The following is a 20458-nucleotide window of genomic DNA, read 5'->3' on the forward strand; positions in this document are numbered from 1 at the left end:
TCTCTCTCTCTCTCTCTCTCTCTCTCTCTCTCTCTCTCTCTCTCTCTCTCTCTCTCTCTCTCTCTCTCTCGTTGGTGTTTTCTCCTTTCGTTGGACAAGGCTTTCAGGCAGCGATAGATAGATATTTTTCCCGAGGCTTTCAGTCAGCGATAGATAAACTCCAGTGCTGTTGAGGCTTATGACGCGACGCATAAGGTCAGTGTGTTTTGGGAGGTGCTCAAAACCCGATAGATAAGGTCAGTATTCTCTTGAGGTCTTATCAGTCGGCTCTAGATAAGGTTAGATAAGGTCTTTTCATACATTTCGCTTTGAAGTAAGACCAGGTTGGTCTGGCAATGATCACATTTTCGTAGATAGAAGCATATGTGTTAAGGGTCATACATGACTTTAGTATCACAGGGTTTACAGCCATCCTGTGGCTTTACATCGTGCCCTTTATATGACCCAGTGTTCAAAGTTTATCTTTATAAAAGAACTCAAACAACAGGTTTTGTTTTGTGTTCGTCATGTACCAAATTCAGAGGGAAAAGGTTTTTAACACTTTTATTTTATCCTGTTCTTTAAAGGTGCTTTTATTTTCGTTTGAATTCTTTCGTTTTCGGTTTTCAGCTAAAGTTCTTTAATGGATGAATGACCAAAGATGAGTAGAATGCGTTGGGTAGCTTTACTTTCCATCATTTGATATGATAACGTAAAGATGTAAGATTATTGTGCACGCGAGCCCTTCGTTATGAAAAGTATTCACTGAGAATGTCACCTGTGTGAGCCAAGTGTCGGGGTTTTTATCTGTTCATCATCAAAGATAATCCAATGCCTCTATGAAAGGTTGCGAGTGTGTGTGTGGTGACTGTGTGCTGGGACAGTGATCACGTAACGCGTACGCTAGAGTAACAGATGTGTAATAAGTACATCACTTAGGCTACAGTACATTATGTGAGCAACAGATGCAGTGTAAACATAAGACAAGTTATCTCTTACTGTTTAGTGTCCCGCCTTGCCTGGCGCTACCTACCTGTGGGAGAGAAACTATAATTAGCTGGGCAATCGAGAGAAGAAAAAAAGTTAATATTTTACATAAAACTTAAATATCTATTATTATTTTGTCTCAGTTATGATCATATTTTTTTTATGTAATGTTTTGTAAAATGAACTAAATAATGAATTAATCATGACCAAGAATTTGAAGTAATTTTCGTACCAAATTTGTTGATAATTTGAACCAGATCTCGAAATCTATCACCAATTACATTCTGCGTTAATTACGTTAGTTAGGTGGTTGCTGAAACTGTCATGCTGTTTGATGGTGGAAATGTTACCAGTTCTTCAAGTATCAGTTTAATATCTCGGTTATATTCTTGTTCTCACGACTTATACAACACCAACATCCACATACGTCTCTCACACAGCTCGCTGCGCCACCACCCTCCTCCGCTGCTGCTGCCAGACGTAAGAAGAATTAATCTTCACTATCGACTTTTTTTTTTTTAAAGTAATTGTAAGATTGTCATCCTCAGAGTAATAGCACTGAGCCTTGGTGAACACACACACACACACACACACACACGAGGTCTACCCCCACTACTGTGGTGGTAGATTATTACACACAGCGCGGGCAGACAGCCGCGCCTCACGCAACACCATTCTACCATCCAGCCGAGATGGCCCAGGTGTGCCACACCGGTGGGTCGTAGTCACGACCCACAGCCATTGTGGTGGTAGGTACCCGGTGATAATGACCGAGTTGACATCGCTGCAGTGGACACTGTTGGCAGCGGCGGGGTTGTTGTCAAGCTGGAAGTGATACTAAGAGTGTTGGCAGGTGCGGTAATGGGTCTGCCGTCCCTGTAAACTGGGCAGGAAGAAAGGCAGACTTCGCCTGACACTTCTGGCCACAGCAATTTCCTCAAGTGTTGGGGGGACTGCCCAGCCAGAGAGGCGAGAGCAGTTGTTTTGTCTTGTTACCTTCCCTGCAGTGTTCCACTGTACCTTCCCTGGGGTGTTCCACTGTACCTTCCCTGGGGTGTTCCACTGTACCTTCCCTGCAGTGTTCCACTGTACCTTCCCTGGGGTGTTCCACTGTACCTTCCCTGCAGTGTTCCACTGTACCTTCCCTGCAGTGTTCCACTGTACCTTCCCTGGGGTGTTCCACTGTACCTTCCCTGGGGTGTTCCACTGTACCTTCCCTGGAGTGTTCCACTGTACCTTCCCTGGGGTGTTCCACTGTACCTTCCCTGGGGTGTTCCACTGTACCTTCCCTGGGGTGTTCCACTGTACCTTCCCTGGAGTGTTCCACTGTACCTTCCCTGGAGTGTTCCACTGTACCTTCCCTGGGGTGTTCCACTGTACCTTCCCTGCAGTGTTCCACTGTACCTTCCCTGGAGTGTTCCACTGTACCTTCCCTGGGGTGTTCCACTGTACCTTCCCTGGGGTGTTCCACTGTACCTTCCCTGCAGTGTTCCACTGTACCTTCCCTGGAGTGTTCCACTGTACCTTCCCTGGGGTGTTCCACTGTACCTTCCCTGCAGTGTTCCACTGTACCTTCCCTGGGGTGTTCCACTGTACCTTCCCTGTGTTACCTTTCTAAAGGTGATGATGATGATGATAGAAGTGTTCAGCTTGGAGGAAATGTGGTTTTACCAGCGGGTTACGGAAGGTCGGTATGGTGTCGGGTGTTACATAATGACCAGGTCTTACGGGGAATTCTAATCCTTAGCTTTTTATAGCTTTAGCTGTGTTTTGCTTTGTAGCATCAAGATCCTAAGTGATCATAACTCCCAAAAACCTCTTTTTTTTCTGAGAGCGATTTTACGTACGTCCTGTATTTATAATTCTCGTGTTTTATTTCCGAAATGGCCTTCCCTTTTTCGTTGTCGTAGGATGTCTGTCATTTGCCATTATTCATACTGGACTGACGAGTTTCAGTTGCTTCCTGGCTCTTAAAGTGATCACTCTCCGGCATTGTCCCTCCTTCGAACCCCACGTATCGTCCGCAGGTTTTGAGGCTTTTGTGATCAGTGCCGGCTCCAGATCGCGTTCGTATGTCACGTAACAAAAACGTAACGAGGAATGAGTCACCATAACGAATTCAGGTCTTCATCCGGGGTCATTTGTTATGTGCCACTCCTATAACGTATTTTGTATCTTCACATGACCGTCTGTTGTGCAGGACTTAATCAGAATCCTCTCTGAAGTGTAGATAATAGACCCTCAGATGCCTATTTTTACATCACGTATATTTTTTTGTGTTTTATTGTTATCGTAAAGTTGTTGTTAACTGGTAAGACGGGACCTGTCGCAGCGGAGACCATGTTGACTATCACTTATTAATTTCATTATCCTGTACGAGGTTCGGTGATTATCTTTCATGATTTATGTCATATAGGATTACCAAAGAAATGATGGCTTTGTCATCAGACGTGAAGTAAACAAGTTACTCCTTCCCCCACCTCCCTCCCAGTTGGTCATATCGTGCAACACTCATTATGCAACATATGTGACCCAGGAGGACGGGGTCATTGGCCGTAGAAGGACGCAAGGGAGGTCACCAAACATGACCCCATGCTCAACCACACTCGCATACGTCCTTACACCTATACATTGACCTTTGACCCCGCCCATCCCCTCCTGGCCTTACAGCCTTCACCTTTTCCCTCCCAGCTGGTGGATTTATTGAACAGACTCACCACCTGATACTCTCCTTCGTTATTATTATTATTATTATTATTATTATTATTATTATTATTATTATTGTTATTATTATTATTATTATTTCACTGTCACTGTGATCACAATTTGTATAACCGTAGCAATCATTCCCATATCAAGATTTTCCTCAACTTTTTAATATATATATATATATATATATATATATATATATATATATATATATATATATATATATATATATATATATATATATATATATATTCTAACGTAAATATTGAGACCAGAGCGGCCGGTGTACTTTAAGGTGGACACATGTGGTTCATTACCAGTTTACTGGTGTAATTGTGGCAGATGTGGGGCCAGGTGTGCGCCCTCCTGATTCACTGGGCGCACACTGCGTGTAACCCAAGGAATGTTGGGGCAGGAGAAGGCTAAAGTTAGGGGCAGTATCGTCAAAGAACTTCGTCGCTTCAAAGTATTTCACCATTCCCCTGCTACTGGAGGTAGAGCTCAGCCTTGGAGCTGCAGGAGCCGCTGGGGGAACACTAGGACGCCATCCCAAAAAAGATATCCTGTGTCGCAGTTGTTGTGTGTGTATGCAGTCTTACACCGGCGTTGCCTCCGTCAGGTAAGCGTGCGAGGTGGTGTGTGGCCGCCAGGTGTGTGTTCCCCAGGTGAGGCCAGGAGAAGCCTAACGAGATGGTCTCAGGGTCAGGGTTAGGGGCTAAAGGTCAAGAGGTCATCCCCCCCCTTCCCAAGTGCTTGAATGTTAAGGACTCTTCACATGAATGATTGAAAGACTCTCCCTCTTGACGATATACATAACGTTAATGTATATATATATATATATATATATATATATATATATATATATATATATATATATATATATATATATATATATATATGATGTGTGTTGAAACAGGTCACAGTGGTGTGTGTGTGTGTTTATTGAAATGCATTATTTAGTTAAGACATTAGATAGATGAGTGACCGTTCCACGAGGCTATGCGACATTTATCTATTCCGACCACCGAAAGCTACTGATATATATATATCCAGTTTGGTTGACCTGCGGGAGTTTCTTATTCCCATCCCTAATATTGACGCTGGAGTTAGAGGAGTTATGTGTCTCAAAATGATGGTTTGGTGTAAGTGTCTGAAGGTTGTTAATGTCACGTACAGGACATATTACATCCGGTCACCAGAACCGAAAGTTTGAAGTACGATTCGCTCTCAGTTTTATCGTCATTACTCCCTTCCAGAACTTCAGTTTTATCGTCATTACTCCCTTCCGGAACTTCAGTTTTATCGTCATTAGTCCCTTCCGGAACTTCAGTTTTATCGTCATTACTCCCTTCCGGAACTTCAGTTTTATCGTCATTAGTCCCTTCCGGAACTTCAGTTTTATCGTCATCATTCCGGAACTTCAGTTTTATCGTCATTACTCCCTTCCGGAACTTCAGTTTTATCGTCATTAGTCCCCTCCGGAACTTCAGTTTTATCGTCATTAGTCCCTTCCGGAACTTCAGTTTTATCGTCATCATTCCGGAACTTCAGTTTTATCGTCATTATTCCGGAACTTCAGAAGGTTTTATCGTCATTATTCCCTTCTGGAACTTCGAAAAATCCTGGCGCCGTGTGAGGCCAAAAGACGAGGAAATCCAGTTTTTTCTCCTCGTCGATTTCTCTCATGATTCATGGTCGGGTTTGTTTACAAGTTGAGGGGGTCGTGTTTATGACAATATTTGGATATCAGATATATTCCCACTACGAGAGATGTGACTCTCGACCTATTACTGTACATTTCCTTAATATTTACTTTCATCAAACATGGCTGGTTTCAACTGACAAGTGACACCATATTGCAGTGTGGGGCAACTTGAATTTATGGACGAAGTACGTCAATTTGGTTTAGGAATAGGGATGAGTCGTTTACCCTGAAGTATATTGCATATGTCTTATTCTCTCCAAGTTGTGGTAAGGTGCTGTCCATTCTGCTCGTGTTTAGGTCGATGTTGTAACTCGAACAGTACACTAAGATGTCCCTTATATCAGCGTTGGTTACTGCTTGACCCTTGTACTAATTCTGTCATTACGTGACGCTTGCCTATGTTGGAACGTCTGGGGTTCTGCCAGAATCTTCACTTGCTTGTGCAAAAACTTTAAATGTTTACTGTAACATGGATTCTTTTGAGGTTTTGTTTTCCTCAGTTATGAAGTGGAGCCCCACATGAGGTTTTCTACCAGTATCTTCACTTGTTTGTGCGAGAACTTTAAATGTTTACTTTAGCATGGATTCTTTTGATGTTTTGTTTTCCTCAGTTATGAAGTGGAGCCCCACATGAGGTTTTCTAGAGAAAAATTTTGAGTTGGCACCGACGACATGGCTTTGGGTATGACTCATGAGGGGGGTAACAACGCAACTCATTTAATGAGGATTAATGCCATGGGTGTGGGTTCAGTGAACCTAAACCTCTCATTCAAACTCATAATGATGAACGTATCAGCCCGTTGAGATGCCACGACTGTGGGTCGACCACAACATCACCACTGCCTCGTTGGTCCCCGGGTGTGAGCCACGGCTCCACCTGGCGTGTATGACGAAGTTACTGCTCAGGAGGGGAGGGAAGCAGCAAGCCCCGCGCCTCGCTGACCTACTTAACTTGTCAGCACATGGGGGCGACCTCACACTGTTGTCCCCGCTGGCCTTTACTGTGGCGAGGAAGACGAATGCTTTCCCTCGGCAGGAAGAGTTCGTGAGCGTGAGGAGGCTCTGTCTGTCTGCTTCTTCCTATAGTGACGTTGGATCCTTCATGCGAGAGGACGTATTTGCTTACGTCTTTGTGGTGACTCTCCTCACCCTTTAGTCTTCCCGAGGCAGTTGTGGGACTTCCCAGTTCTCACCATCGCTTCCGATAGGCCATCCTCCCTCCCCTCGACCCTCACACAGCACCGTCACTTCACCTTGTGCAGTGTTACTCGCGTCTCTTTGTCTGGTAGGCTTCTCCTGACCTCCCTAACTCACCCTGTTAGTCTGTCTTTTTGCTGCGCCATTATCCTGACCCATCTACCTCACCCTGTTACCATTAAACTATCGGGAACGACTCTGTAAAAACTGTTTTCCTCTGTAGTTCACATCACGTATTCATTTTGATCATCACAGATTCCTATTTCTTCGTCGTATGCCGTAGCTGTGTTTTAACCCCACGTTATCGAAAATCATTATGATTACCATTTTCTTCCGCTTGTTTACATTTAAAACTGAAAATGTAAATTGCGAAGATAATGGCCGGTTGTGGTTATTATGGTTCCCCTTCCCCGAAATCGTTAACGTATTTTGCGAATAGGCGTTTGTCGTTCCGCTGTGCTCGAGGTCTTTGCTAACTGCTCCTAAGCGTCGAATGGAAGGATTTTAGTCTCTCCAGCACTGCGGTACGTTGGGCTGGACTCTGTCGTAAACCAAGGCCAGGCTATCATACGCAAGGGTCGTAACGACGTGCTCAAGGGTCGTAGCGTCGTGGTCAAGGGTCGTAGCGTCGTGGTCAGGGTCGTATCGTCGTGGTCAAGGGTCGTAGCGTCGTGCTCAAGGGTCGTAACGTGGTGTTCAAGGGTCGTAGCGTCGTGGTCAAGGGTCGTACCGTCGTGGTCAAGGGTCGTAGCGTCGTGCTCGAGGGCTGTATCGTCGTGCTTAAGGGTCTTAGCACCGTACTCAAGGGTCGTAACGTCGTGCTCAAGGGTCGTAGCGTCGTGCTCAAGGGTCGTAACGTGGTGTTCAAGGGTCGTAACGTCGTGCTCAAGGGTCGTACCGTCGTGCTCAAGGGTCGTAGCGTCGTGCTCAAGGGTCGTAGCGTCGTGCTCGAGGGCTGTTACGTCGTGCTCGAGGGTCGTAACGTCGTGCTCGAGGGTCGTAGCGTCGTACTCGAGGGTCGTAACGTCGTACTCGAGGGTCGTAGCGTCGTGCTCGAGGGTCGTAACGTCGTGCTCGAGGATCAACTTATCGTGTGACGGCGCGAGACCTTGAGCCACCCTGGCGGCAGGGTTGGAGACGGTCAGGGGCGATGACATCTGTGATTATGTCGAAGTTTCAGATCACGGACTTAAGTCCTCATTCAAGCCATGCGCCTTGATTGGTAGATTAAAAGGCTTCAGAAGAGATGGGGACGTTGAACGTGTGAAACCAACCTTTTTGGAAAACGTCTCAGGTGGTAAGGAAGACACGGGAAGGTAAGAGTCACAAAGCTTAGCGGTGTAGGGAAGGAAACAGACATCGCAACGACCAACCACCCATGAGTTGTTGATGACCACACAGTCATCATGTGACGCAGTGGCTTGTCCAGTATGACGTGGTCTAGGTAATAGCAGGGGACACACACACACACACACACACACACACACACACATGGGCCTCCGTGGTGTAGTGGATAGCGTCGTTCTTCACGAGTCAGCAAGGGATCGGACCCCGCGCACGGGTTCAAATCCTGGGCGCGGCAGTCGGCCCACTACGAATTCCAGCTGTTCATTCTCTCCTCTGGTTTGGTCGATAAATGGGTCTCTGTCTTACGATGGTGTGTGTGTGTAGACACACATACGAGTAAAGACATGGTACATACCTATATACAGGGGTAACACCCTAATAGTTATCACACACACACACACACACACACACACACACACACACACACACCCGCCAGGTGTCGGGGGTGTACTTCGTAGGGAGAACTTGGGATGAACTTCCAGACAGACACTCCCCGTTTACCACTCAGCTCACCCCTGCGGGAGGGGAAGCCTGGGGTGAATTTCCAATGAAATTTGCTTGTGGCGCGAGACGCGGGGTCGACCAACGCCCCCCCGGGCTGTAGTTCCGGAGAGATGCTGTGTGTGGTGACAAAGCCAGTGAGCGTCTAACCTAGTGCCACCCTCAGGATAAAGGGAGGAGGAGGAGAAGGAGGAGACCCAGACGGCCTTCTAGACACGCCCCCCTCATCCCTTCTGGCTCCTGACGTGGGTGGTTGGGTGGCGGAGGGGGAGGTAGAGATGGCTCCGCGGGCCATCTAGACACACCCCCATACTGTCTGGAGACTGAGGGTGCGTGCGGTCCTCCTGACCTACATACACACCCTCATAACTCACACTCACAAGGTTACCATCAATACCATATATACATACATATATATATATATATATATATATATATATATATATATATATATATATATATATATATATATATATATATATATATATATATATATGATATACGGAATCATCCGCTTATATAAATCATGGGGAAATATAGGATGGTAGCGAGTGGTAAGAACACAAGAGGAAGGCGGGTGTATCGACGCGTGACAGGAGTGAAGAAGTTCACCAATATTGTGTGTGTGTGTGTGCCTGTGTGTGTGTGTGTGTGTGTGTGTGTGTGTGTGTGTGTGTGTACATATATTGATGCCGCCAATACCCTCTTATCTGTGGTGTGGCCCAGCGCGCCAGCCTCCGGTTCTGGTCAACCCGTCGTCGCTCCCGCCGCCGCCGCAGCTCCCGGTATCGACACCACGACGCCCACACACACACACACACACACACACACACACACACACACACACCACACACACACACGCTCTCTTTCCAATTGGTTTTTATCCTTAAAAGACGTTAACTTGAATATCTGGTCTGGTCTCCAGACTTTGTATGAGCTGGATTGAGGTTGTGATCGCTCGTCTGGGAGGGAGATACGTGATTGGAATCTCGCCGTAGGACGCAACTTGGGCCTTCCTTGAGCACTGGTCCGCGCGGGTCTTGAGGAGTTTTTTTTTTTTAAGTCAGTCCTGCGGCAGTTCCGTAGAACGTTGGATGGAACGCTGGGAGTTCCTTCATTACGACGGCACTAAGTAACAACCTTTAAACGACCCTTGGGATATCGTGGGTTGACCTTTGACCTTACGTATGAGTTCCTCTCCTCACTTGGTCTCAGAAGGTCGGGCCATCACCAGAGACCACTAACTCACTGTACGAAGGCAGATGTTTACTCATGAAAATTAAGCGAACATTAAAAAAATTTGTCAGTTGGTAATAGGATTCACCACAAACTATAAGATCATTTACAGATAACTTACTTTGTTCCTAGTTAAAGAGCTACTTACTTAAGTGTGTGGGATACACAGAACAAAGAGCTCGTATGCGTAGTAGATCTGTAGACAGACAAGAAAAAGCCGAGCAGAATCCCGCGGGTCTGTCCACACAGCCGTGATAGACGTGTTGGCGCCGCGCGGGCTGTTCCCGCCAAGACTTGTCGGAGTTTTATGATCGTGTGACTATGGAAGAAGGGTATTACGGCCGCCACTCTAATCTTCATATATATATATATATATATATATATATATATATATATATATATATATATATATATATATGTATTTATTTATTATTTATTTGTTTTGCTTTGTCGCTGTCTCCCGCGTTAGCGAGGTAGCGCAAGGAAACAGACGAAAGAAATGGCCCAACCCACCCACATACACATGTATATACATACACGTCCACACACTCAAATATACATACTTATACATCTTAATGTACACATATATATACACACACAGACATATACATATATACACTTGTACATAATTCATACTGTCTGCCTTTATTTATTCCCATCGCCACCTCGCCACACATGGAATAACAACCCCCTCCCCCCTCATGTGTGCCGGAACCTTTCTGTATATATTTTTCGTTGACTTACATAACTTTGGAGATATTGTAATGGTCGCATCCATACGATGCCAAGGGAAGTGGTGGTGCCACAGTGGGAGGCGTGCTGGACATCTTGATCTGGTTATGTACAGTGTCAACGTGTGGAAGATCATTGATCATTGAGCCAAACGAGTCAACCGGGAAAGAAACAACACGGAATTTATATTCTAGCGCGACGTACTGTCTTCGTAACTGCTGCTGCTGCTGCTGTCGTCGAAGTCATTAGCGGTTCATTTTGTTAATTGGTATCTCGAATAACATTTTACAGTGACAATTACTCTGACGTAGTTACTGTGTAGCCATTTTGGCCACTCGAGGATGTGGCGCCGTTGTGCTGTCTCCTCTCTTTCCCTACACAGCTAAGCTTTGGAGCTGTACGTAGCTTCTCAGTTCATCCCTAACACAGACTACCTGACCCTCTCCCTGCACAGCTAAGCTTTATAATTCTTTATTTTCTCAAGTCATCCCTACCATCTGACGACTCCGTACGCAAGTAAGTCGCGTCTCTTTCCCTTCTCTTTCTTCCTGCAGAACAGCAGCCATGCAACCATCCGTAGGAGGCGGGTCTTCCACCTGTCAAATCCCCGCTGATCATTTGTCGTCTTTTTGTATTTCTCTGGACAAAGAGTTATCTGTGACCGGAGTTTTCGGGGATAATGATCTATGTACACATACAGATATGCTCACAATATCTCACTTTTTGACCAGGAGTCTCGCCCAGTGGACGTGGCTACCTTCCTGAGCCCTGCTGGAGTCCCCCATAGGAGATAGAAGGGACTCCTGGGGCAGGAGGAGGTGTGGCCTCGTCTCTGGCAGCAGTAACATATCACCACACTCAGCTGGGCACACACAGGCGGTGATGTACACCACCTGTGTACCGCATTCTACATGACGTACGAACAGGTTATGTTTAACTTTCAGAAAGCGTCTTTCGTATATTACCTGGACAACATTATGGATGTACGGCGCATGCGTGCTCCCTCTACGAAGACAAGTATACCATATTATCAACGAATGGAAGGTCAGTGACTCGTCGTTGTGATGATAACAATGATCAATAGAGAGGGAAAAAAAAAACTATTTAGAATATCGTGGAGTTTGCCTGAGCATGTTGTAATGCGCCGACCGCGCGGGGAGGAAGTGCGACGGGATTTTACCGCACGGAATTTTGATTGCGTGCGCCAGAAACGACGGTCATATTTCAGGTCACGGGTTTTGTGATCCGGGTCAGCCGTGTCCACGTACGTACAGGCCTGGGTGGGTCACTGCGGAATACGATGAAAGATCAAAGGGTAAACGATGACACACAGGGGGGAAAAGAGGGGGGGGGGATTTATTCTGAAAGTTCAGGACTGAGCGAGCTCTCGCAAACGAGGCTTGAGAGAGAGAGAGAGAGAGAGAGAGAGAGAGAGAGAGAGAGAGAGAGAGAGAGAGAGAGAGAGAGAGAGAGAGAGAGCATGTTGTTGAGGCCGGGCCCGCTCAACAAGCGCCGGATGGCTGATGACCCTCAGCGAACATCGGCGACGGAGCCCACTAGAGGGCAGTGCCAGGCGGGTGCCCCCCTAAGTAGACATTGCAAAAGCAATTTCCTGCAAGGAGCGGACCCTGATCGAGCATTGCAGAGCTGGGCCCCTGAGCGAGCATTTCCTGACGTAGGGGAGGGGGGGGACCTAAGCAAGCCCCATCAGGCAAGGCCCCTGAGCGAGCATGACGAGGAGGGGGAGGCCCTTAAGCGCGCACTGTGACTGAGGGGAAAACCTCATACTTGATCCTCTTATTATCATAATCTGCTTTGCGCTCCCTCCTCACGTATCGCTCGGGGGGGTCTGATAGGATTTCCTGCCAAATGAAAAGCCTTTCATTTTCTAAACACTTTCCTACTGCCCAAAAAAGTTTGGTTCAACTCGATTATTAAGTCATTTATCTTCGTCCGTTTAGTGACGTCAGACACAAGTAGTGTATGTAAGTTATCAGTTGAGATTAATCACAATGGGGCAGGTTTTGCCTCTCGTAATTCGTGATCGAAGAAGGTATCATTATGGGCAGGGTTCGAACCAGCAGGTATGGGCCAGACGTCAGACCAATTAACCAAGTTAATAATCTGCTTAACCTCGTTAAAACTTGGGTAAATTGTGGCGTTAGAGAAGTTGCGGTAAATTGACGTTATATGATGTTCGGCAAAAGTTGCACAAATACAGTTTTGGGGTAAACGTAGCTTTTGTTATTATTATTATTATTTATTTATCCCTCAATAAACAAGAACACCAATTGGCGTTGGTTGTTTGGTCATGATATAATTAGACAGAAAGTTTTTGACATATTTTCGCGAATGAAGCCGTGTTTGGTTCGATGGCGATGCTTGTTCATCCTACAGGACGTCAGGCACTGAGGTTATGGGCGGAGGAACACAAGGGCGGTCTTGGGTGTGAGGGAGGATTACCGTCGCTGACCATCATGATTCACGCACGGGCTCGCCCATACTTCCAATCCTGCCTGGGCATGGCGATCGGCCCACACCCAACCCAGGTGTTCATCCTTCCCTTAGCGCTGGTCGATAAAACGTGTACCCATCCTAGGCTGGTGTGTGTGTGTGTGTGTGTGTGTGTCTATGTGTGTGTGTGTGTGTGTGTGTGTGTGTGTGTGTGTGTGTGTGTGTGTGTTCATACATCTAAGATTAGAGACATGTTACATATACACAAGGTTAAGGGACGGGCCAACGCGAGCGTCAAACTCTCTTTCCCCGTAACTCACAAGTGATTACACGGTGTGTCCCCCCGGCGCTGCCGGGAGGACATACATCAACGTAACGCGTTAATATAAGTTTATTATAGATTGGACCAAACCCTCCTGTGGTAGGTGTGGTGACGTCACTGTGGTATGTGTGTGTGCAGGGTCGGGTGGAATGTGTGACTCCCAGAGAACGGGTCATAAATCTCGAATTCTTCGGCGGTTTCCAATAGTCTTAATAGGAGACTTTTGATTTGTCTGGTCTCGTAATGGACGCGAGTTGTGTGATTCCGTTTCGTACCCCCTTGAGTACGAGGGTACGACCCTTGGGCGTGACGGTACGACGCGTGCTGGCCGGTACGACCCTTGAGCACGACGGTGCTGCCGTTGTACCCAAGGTTCGTACAGTCGTGCGCACGGGTCGTACCGTCGTATGCATGGGTCGTTACGTCGTACTCAGAGGGGAAAAGAATGTAGTTGAAAACTCGGATGTAATAGATATATTCTCCTGTGGAGAGTTAAGTCTAAGCGAAGTACTCAGTTTATCGACCAGCGCCCAATGGGAGGATGAACAGCTGGATGAACTGTGGGCCGACTGCCGCGACCCGGATTCGAACCCATGTAGGCTCAAACCCGGGCGGACCGTGAATTCGTCACGGTCCAGAACCACAAGAACCATGTTTGATAGAAGGAGAAAAAAAAGAGTGACTTTTACATAGGTGCCTGGAGGCCACTGACATGACCTACGGAATATTCCAATGCATAATTCTGCCGATATTGTCTGGCTGACTTTGAAGATGAATGAGGGAATGAAGTGAATATTGATACGTCTCGTGTATTAGTTATGCCTTCCAGCCCTGAGAGCGAGATGGAATGTGGCGAATTATGGCGCTACTTGAAATGGTGCGTGTTAAGCATTGGCATGGTGTGTGTGTGTGTGTGTGTGTGTGTGTGTTGATGAACGAGCAGCTGCGTCGGCGGGAGGATGATAGTGACATACTGGACGGTCGTTCAGCGTCATAATGTGGGGCTTTGCTGCGCCCTACGATCAGCCATGACACAAGTGGGTGCGTCAGGGGGGGGCGGGCGCTGGCTGGCCAGGCAGGAGGACGCGAGGAATTTACAATTTAACAATTTAGTCTCAGAATAAAAGTGAGTCAGTCCATCCTCAGTACTGCCTGGGGCCTCTACAGGAGGAGGAGGAGGTTATATATGTCCAGTGTGGTGAGGTAGGGAGGTGTTACCCTAACTGAAGCCCATCACGTCATAGGCATTCGTCATTATATATATATATATATATATATATATATATATATATATATATATATATATATATATATATTATATATATATATATATATATATATATATATATATATATATATATATATATATATATATATATATATATATATATAATCCCTGGGATAGGGGAGAAAGAATGCTTCCCACGTATTCCCTGCGTGTCGTAGAAGGCGACTAAAAGGGGAGGGAGCGGGGGGCTGGAAATCCTCCCCTCTCGTTTTTTTTTTTTTTTTTTAATTTTCCAAAAGAAGGAACAGAGAAGGGGGCCAGGTGAGGATATTCCCTCAAAGGCCCAGTCCTCTGTTCTTAACGCTACCTTGCTGATGCGGGAAATGGCGAATAGTTTGAAAGAAAGATATATATTCATTATTTGTTATATGTCTGATTATCATTATCTACCAATAGCGGTTCATTCTTCTTTCATTCATCGACACACACACACACACACACACACACACACACACACACACACACACACACACACACACACACCAGTTCTATGACAGTGTTTCTCCGGAACTGAAAAGCTTCGGGAGCAAATTGAACCAGAATAGACGTCATTGGACTCAGACGCGGGACACAAATGCAGGAACAGCGGAGAACAAATGAGACGGATGACTCCGGCCAGCCTCCAGCGTAACAATGATCAATGACGTAACAGTGACGTAACAATTACCCAAGCATTGAACCCACCCTCCAAAAAAAAAAAATGGATGGTACTGAATTACAGTGATGTAATTACAAGTAGGGTAGTGTGGGTAGGAGAGCAGACGAGGGTGTGTGTGTGTGTGTGTGTGTGTGTGTGTAGAGCATTTCGAGAACAGATGAGGTCATGATGTGCGAGGTAGAACCACAAGAGGAGTGGGGGAATGTCGATAGTGTGGTACGTACCAGCCGCCCCCGGGCGATTGTATTTTAGCGGAGGCACATTATTGGACGTGTGGACGTGGGGCTGGGAGAGTGGAGGAACTTGATGTGAGAGAGAGAGATGAGGCACGAATTACGACTCTCCCTCCTCCGGCCTTATTGGGGAGGCGGGTCTACTACACTCGTGCGGTGGCGGGGATGAAACCTACATAGATGTACAATAAAACCACCTCACGATTTGGCTTTGTCAGGTCTTCCTTTAGCGCCCCCCTTGCTAAAACCCCTTTGTACAGGTGTGGTTATAGAACAGTGTACTGACAAAGGCAGTACATTGATATAACGACATTGGAATGAATGATTACCCAGAGAGATGGAGGTGACTGGCCAGAAGTCCAGAAGTGATTGAGGAAGTATAATGTTCACGTCCTTGTGAATGATGATATATGAGGGGGAATGATGAGTGCGTGGGCTTTTGGAGTGGTGTGGGGATGATCTGCAGGCTGTCAAGTGCAAAGGGAATATGAGTGTTGGATGAATGTGAGGCGGGCAGTGAGTATATGGCCCATACTTCACTCAGTCTCTCTCGGTTTTTGACGAGCTGGATCGGGTCATTGGCAAGGGGTGGGGAAGGGGAGGTTCTCTCCTGCTGGTGTCCTACGTGGATCCAGATCATCACTCACAGGTCACACCAGTTTGTTCTGACCAGCAGGACGTGAGAACACTTCCACAGTCACTGGACAACCACTGCGAACGAGCGCTGTGCTACTTCATCCACTGGAGAGCCACTAGGAACTAAATCTGGTCAACCTTACTGGAGAACCACTTGGAACTAGGCTTGGTTCATCTCACCCACTGAAGAAAACACGAGGAATGAACATCTGTTCCGTTTCACTCACTGAAGAAACACTAGGAACTACCTGTAGTCAGCCTCACCCACTGAAGAACCACCAGGAACCAGCTTTGGTCCACCTCAACCAGTGAAGAAGCGCTAGGAACTATACTGGTCTACTGCACTTGAGAATCACAGGGATTCAGCTGTAATCCACCTCAGCCACTGGAAAAGCACTGAAAACTATCTCTGTTGTCTCATCCTCTGAAGAACCACTGTAGGAACTCCCTGGTCCCCTTTCTCCCACTGATTAGCCACTAGGATATAGAGTGTTTCACCTCATTTACTGGAGAATCATTAGGAAGCAGCTATGGTTTATCTTACCCACTGAAAAACCACTTGGAACTAATACTTCCCCTTCAGCCGCTGAAAGATCACTAGGAATTAGAGTGGTCCACTTAAGCCATTAAAAACACTAGGCACTAACTCTGATCCATCACACCCACTGAAAAACCATTAGAAATGAGCTATGATGCAGCTGAGCCACTGAAAAACAACTAAGAAATAACTCTGTTCACTGTTCACCACCATCGTAACTGAAAAATCACTTGGAACTAAATTGATCCACTCCAGCCACAGAAGAATCATTTGGAAATAACACCTCTCCAGCTTAGCCACTAAAGGACCATTAGGAGCAAACAGTACTCCACCTCAGCCACTGAAGAACCACTAGGAGGAAGCAGTGCCCCACCTCAGCCACTGAAGAATCACTAGGAGGAAGCAGTGCCCCACCTCAGCCACTGAAGAACCACTAGGAGGAAGCAGTGCCCCACCTCAGCCACTGAAGCACCACTAGGAGCAAGCAGTGCTTCACCTTAGCCACTGAAGAACCACTAGGAGCAAGCAATGCTCCACCTCAGCCACTGAAGAACCACTAGGAGCAAGCAATGCTCCACCTCACCTCTGCCACCAAAGGACCAGTGCGAACAAAAATGGTTCACAATTGCCATGAACAGCCACTGAGAACAAGCAGTGCCTCACCTCAGCCACTGAAGAACCCCAGGAACAAGCACTGCTCTATCTCTGCCACTGAAGAACCATTTGGAACAAGCGTTGCTTCACATTGTCCACTGAAGAGTCACTAGTCTCAAGCTTTACTTCACCTCACCCACATGAGAACCACTAGGAAATAGATTGGCCCACCTTAGCCACTGGAAAACCACTAGTAACTAGATTGGCCCACCTCAGCCACTGGAAAACCACTAGGAACAAACTAGCTACACCAGAACCACACCCACTGTTTATTTTCACCGTACCAAACGCACCACTGTAGATCATAATATCACAATGCTATAGAATAGCATTAGTATATATATATATATATATATATATATATATATATATATATATATATATATATATATATATATATATATATATATATATATATATATATTCCTTTTTGTCAGTCAGATGACCAGTCACCTTCTGCTTTCCGTCTTTCCCAGACCCGACTTATCATTGCTCCTGACTTTTACCTCTGAAAACGCAGAGCGTCAGCACTCCAGGGCTGACGATAGACCCACCATACACGTCAGCAAGCAAAAGTCAGCGAGCGCGTTTGAACTACACAATGATGATACAATGGCATGTCTTCACACTAATACAAAAGTGGGGGTTAAATAAAGTATCTTTCTACCTTTCTCTGAACAACATGCTTTCCCGTCGTATTTGAGGACCTGTGTTGTAGCTAAGATCTACGACTCCTGGTTAAAGTCCAGCCCCTTCACAAAGGCGAGCTGCCTCGCCCTCCTGACGTGGCTGCAGGAGGAAGACCGTGTTTTATCTAGAAATAGATCGTGTGTCAAACTGAGAAACAGATCTGAAAAATCTCACAATTGGTACAGTCTCTGGGCAGAGGGCTTTTAACCTAACGGGTGTGCCATGAGGGAACCATGGAAGGTTCGTCTAGAATTGTACCATGAAGGACCCGTGGTAGCTACCTTTAGAAAATTGTACCATTGTACTAATGGTAGCCACTGCCTCTATAGTTGTACCATGAGGAGGAACCCATGGTTTGCTGCGCCTGAGAACCATACCATGAGGGACCCATGGTGGCTTTTCCTAGAGCTGTAACCATGAGGAACCCATGGTTAGAACCACCTCTTCGCTTCTACACTTGGTGAGCAGAACCATAGCAAGATCACAGAACCATAGCATGGCTAGGTCCTAGAACTGTAGCATAGTAGGATGACAGAACTGTACCATACAAGGACCCTGGAACAGTACTGTAACATGATTATCGAACTGTACCGTACGAAGTTCACGGGAAGTGAACTGTACCAAGATGACAGAACTCTACCATAACAAGACCGTAGAACCGTACCATACAGAGATCATGGAAGTGTACCATACCAACATGACGGAACTGTACCATACAGAGATCATGGAAGTGTACCATACCAACATAATGGAACCGTACCATACAGGGATCATGTAAGTGAACTGTACCAACGTCACAGAACCGTACCATACAGAGATCATGGAAGTGTACCATACCAACATAATGGAACCGTACCATACAGGGATCATGTAAGTGAACTGTACCAACGTCACAGAACCGTACCATACAGAGATCATGGATCTGTACCATACCAACGTCACGGAACCGTACCATACAGAGATCATGGAAGTGTACCATACCAACGTCACGGAACCGTACCATACAGAGATCATGGAAGTGTACCGTGCCCACATCACCAGCAGCGTGTTGGGTGCCGCACACATTGTGTGGAGCCTGAACATCATCCGGGTTTTAATATTGTTTGTGTCTCGTCTTCATCATCAAGGACTGATATCACCATCCACATGAGGGTCACTTCTGGTGATAAGTCACTAGCACCACAGACCACATCCCCAGATGGTAATTACTGCAGGTAGATGGCACAGTGGAGCTCCCTCTCTCTCTCTCTCTCTCTCTCCTCTCTCTCTCTCTCTCTCTCTCTCTCTCTCTCTCTCTCTCTCTCTCTCTCTCTCTCTCTCTCTCTCTCTCTCTCTCTCTCTCTCTCTCTCTATCCGACAGAGTTGACGACAATGCTTCTGGAAGGTAGTTTGGGAAGGGGGTGGTGATTGTATCATTGAGGCAGTGCGTGCGGCCAATCATATGTACAAGGTTAAGTAACAATCACAGCTGGTGATTAGAGAGAATACTAATGAAAGCCATGACATTGATTAATTGGGGTCGTCTGTCCGTCCGTCCGTCCCCCACCCCCCTACACCCCCAACCGCACGCAAGACACACCGACACCACTTGTTTCTTACCCACAGACCACACTGAACTAATGTCTCCTGGTACCACTAGGATCCTGTCAGCCACTGCTGTGGTAGATATGGTTCCTTGTCTTGTGTGAGGGGCAGGACGGTGGGTTCAATATGGAGGTCTGTATGCCAGCCCCCTGCCCACTCCACCACACTCGCGTCTTCTACTGTGTTTAACCCTCACATATCCCCTCTCGGAGGCCCGAGAGCCCACTCAGCGCCCGAGCTGTCTCCCCCACTCACCTGGTAAGCTTTTGGAGAGGGGTGAGAGTGATGCGAGTGGTTATAGGAGTGTGTGTGGAGGAGAAGAGTTTACGAGTCCATGTTGGTGTGTGGGAGCCTGGCGCCGCACTGCAAGATGGTGGTGGCCTCGCTCCAGGATCAATAGACTCGCTCTGGAAAACCTCGAACCGATTTGGCTTCCCCCTGTGGGCCCACTGGGGGGTTAGTCCGTGGGTGTGGCCCCTGGGGTTTCCACCGAAATATAACTCCTGGGCGTTGGGAAAGTAGCGGAGCTCACCGCTGGGAAACCTGCGTACCTGATAGACTGTCGTGCCACGGGTCTCGACCCCCAGGATTATCCGAACACCAGCAGCCTACATAGCCTGGTTGTAACGCCCGCGATGATTGGTCCTCGTCGTGATCAATGCCGGGAGCGGGCCACTAGCGGGGCCAGACACAGCCGGGCGAAATCGATAAACAGGGCCAGGCAGGGGTGCCTCGCTCTCTACGCAACTCACAACCCTCGGACGCCGGAACGCGCCAATTCCCGACCTTTTTTTACGCTGTATTTAGGCAAGGCGATGCTTGTTTGTGTCGGGGATCGTCTCGCCCTCGGCTTCCTGAGACCCGACACGTCGGGGGATGACGCGGGCGGCGTAGTTTGTCGTGGATAAATCGGTCGGACGTTCCTGTCGTCCGGAGGCGTGTGGCAGCGAGGGCCAGGACGGTGCCGCCTGGAATCAATATGAAACCAGAGTGCCAGGGGAAGGGCGG

General features: G+C 47.1%; 1 protein-coding gene across 29 annotated transcripts in view; it reads right to left on the reverse strand.

Moving 5' to 3' along the window:
- Positions 1-20144, reverse strand: part of Syt1 (Synaptotagmin 1) — an 89281-nt gene extending 69137 nt beyond the window's left edge. For 4 of the 29 annotated variants that reach the window (XM_071691702.1, XM_071691704.1, XM_071691699.1 and 1 more), the window contains exon 1: positions 19706-20101. The gene's annotated coding sequence lies outside the window, so the exon portion shown is untranslated. Of the gene's footprint in view, positions 1-19465; positions 19482-19705 lie in introns of those variants that run through there. The other 25 variants (XM_071691708.1, XM_071691705.1, XM_071691703.1 and 22 more) reach the window with 17 other exon arrangements.
- Between the last annotated feature and the right edge of the window lie 314 nt (positions 20145-20458).

Source organism: Panulirus ornatus, chromosome 51 (assembly GCF_036320965.1).
Source record: "Panulirus ornatus isolate Po-2019 chromosome 51, ASM3632096v1, whole genome shotgun sequence".
NCBI classification, from domain to species: domain Eukaryota; kingdom Metazoa; phylum Arthropoda; class Malacostraca; order Decapoda; family Palinuridae; genus Panulirus; species Panulirus ornatus.